This window comes from Alexandromys fortis, unplaced genomic scaffold, assembly GCF_014885135.2.
Source record: "Alexandromys fortis isolate MF-2015 unplaced genomic scaffold, M_Fortis_MF-2015_v1.1 scaffold_247, whole genome shotgun sequence".
NCBI classification, from domain to species: domain Eukaryota; kingdom Metazoa; phylum Chordata; class Mammalia; order Rodentia; family Cricetidae; genus Alexandromys; species Alexandromys fortis.
Window position 1 is genome coordinate 57673 of NW_026068179.1, and position 2903 is coordinate 60575.

Consider the following 2903-nt stretch of genomic DNA (forward strand, 5'->3'; position numbering starts at 1 on the left):
GGGAAATGGGAGGAGGATAGGAGGTGGAAATTTTTAATAAGAAAAAAATAAATAAAATAATGGTATAGAATTATTTTCTGTACATGTATGGTACTTATTCCTTCCTTTTTATGAATCAAAAATTCAAAATGCTTCTTAAATATTTTAAAATGAGTTGTTATGGAATTTGCATAAAAAGTAAAAAAATCCACATAAGTTATTCAGGAATTATTAAGAGTCAGGCTTGGAAAAGCAATACCCGTGTTTAGAATTGTGTCTGCTGATAGAACATGAGATAACACTGGTCTTAAAGTGCCTCTTTATAGAATGGCTTGATTTCTGTAGAAGCCACCTGTCTATGGAGATTTTTTTTTAAATTATGATCTCACAGTATATCCAAAGATAATTTCTTCCTTTGAGTCCCAAACAAGTTCTCACAAATTCTACCTCACTAACATATAAGGGAAAGCTATGCTATGCAGATGTTTACAAGTTTTATAATTTTTCACTTTTTAAGTTGTTTTATTTTACTCTAACTTTTCAAAATTTAGGATAATAATAACATTTGTTCCTCATCTTTCCTTCCTTCAAACCCTCCCATACATATCTCCTTATTGTTATTTCTAAATATAACCTCTTCAGTCCACATAAAGTAACTTATATGCATGTTTTCAGGGCTTCATGTTTGGTATTGGACCACCAATTGTGTTCTGCTCTAGAGAAGATTATTTTTCTACTCTTAATATTTGGCAGTTAACTGTAGTTATTTCTGTAAGGTTGAGATCTCATGGCCATTTCTCTGTCCACTTTGGCTTGTCTATTGCTGTGGTCCTTGCAAAGCTCATGCTTGGGTAGTCTTTTTTTTGTGAGGCTTTATGGGTGTAGTTTCTAACAATACTAGGAGGCACAATCTCAGAACAAACTTCTTGATCTTCTAGATCTTATGATATTTGACTCCCTTTTCTTCAATGTTCCCTGAGCCATAGGTACAAGAGTGTTTTGTAGACATATCCATTGGAAATGGGGCCCACAACTCAGCATTTTGACATAGTTGCTTGTAGATTTCTGTAGTAGTTTGTCTCTGTTGAAAAGAGAAATTTCCTTGATGAGGGGTAAAGACTCACTTTGCAGGCTAGACCCTAGAGAAAGAAGTTTTTTTTTTTTAGTAGAAGACCTTTTATATGAAGAATGAGTAAGAGTCATAGAAACTGAAATGAAAGAAAAATATAAAAATAAATGTAACATATTTACTTAAATATTGAAATTTATTAATCTAACTTTAAATATTTAAATAAGCATATTTAAATATAAGGTTATAAAGCCTTGGAAATGTAAATATCTCAATTACTAATAAATCTATAACAAAATAAAAAAAATATTATTTTAATTTTTGGCATATATTTGTATTAGTCTTTTGTTTTCTTGTGAATAAATCCCCAAGAAAAGCAATCTTAGGCACTTATATTCATCATGACAAAAAGGGTGCAGTAGAGGATATTGCTTCATATCACACCTGCCAGGAATCAGAGACAAAGGAAATATAGGAAGCAGCTAGAATAGTAAATATCCTTGCAAAAATAAACCTACTTTCTCCAACTGGACCCCACTACCTGCCTTTCTCAATATCTCAGTAATGCCATAAATGATATGTCTCTGTCAAAATGTAATCCATTCATTAAATCATTGGTCAAATGATCTCATGAGATTGTCAGAAACATACCTGTGATGTGCTTCACTTATGTCCTAGGTTTTCTTAAGTCCAATCAAGTTGAAAATAAAAATGAACTAAGTTTGTTCTATTCTCATTTCCTAAAGAATTCTTAATGTAGATGGATTAAAATAGTTATAACTTTATCTCAGTTGATATATAGCATATAAAATATTTGTCAACTTCAGTTACATAATTTGGGCACAGTGGCATTGCAAAGGTATAGAATTTTCAAATGCTATTTGAAATTGACTTTTAAAAGAACATTATATAGGAATCCGAATCGGCAGGGCAAACGGGAGGGTGGTAGCTCCTTTGTTCCCACTAGCCTGCTTGCACCGAGCTAGGTAGGTCCTTTGTTTATGAACCACCCAAGCAGCAAGGAGATCCGAACCCTGCACCAGGAGGGACATCACTGGTGTGAGTGAGTTTCTGACCGGGGCAGCAGCCCGGGACAGGGAACTCAGACACCCCTCCTACACTTCCTGGTCATCCTCAGGGGCTACTCTGCCCGATACCTCCTCTCTCTTCCTATCCCACCCAGCTTGCATCCACAACCCTCCCCCACTCCGTCTGACTCCCTTCCCTATTTGACCACATAACATCTCCCAGCCCAGCCTGTCCAGGCTCTAGGACCGAATCTGAATTGGCAGGGCAAATGGGAGGGTGGTAGCACCTTTGTCCCCCACAAGCCTGCCTGCAGCGAGCTAGGTAGGTCCTTTGTTTACAAGCCACCCAAGCAGCAAGGAGATCTGAACCCCGTACCAGGAGAGACATCAGGCTTGCATCCACAACCAACCCAGAGCAGTCCTGAGGAATTCCATCTAGACGGTAGTCCATGTTTGGGTGCTGAGGAGTCCCAGCTCAACGGAACAATCCCTGCCTTTACACTGAAAAGATACACCCAGAGACTCATTCACAGCAAAGACTGGACCAAGACACCAGGCCTCTCCTGGCTCCATTTGAAGAAGGAGATGGGAAGGTGCCAGTGCAAGACTTCTTCCAACAACCTGAAAGGCAACATGACTTCACCAGAATCAAGGGATCCTGAAAGAAGAAGAATTGTATACCCTTCTCCAGAAGAATTAGAAGAAATCGACTCAAAAGTGAATTATATGAAAATAATAGAAGACCTTAAGCAGGAGGTGAAAAACTGCCATAAACAATTAGAGATTACAAACAAAAAGGTAGAGGAAATGAATAAATCGCTTAAAAA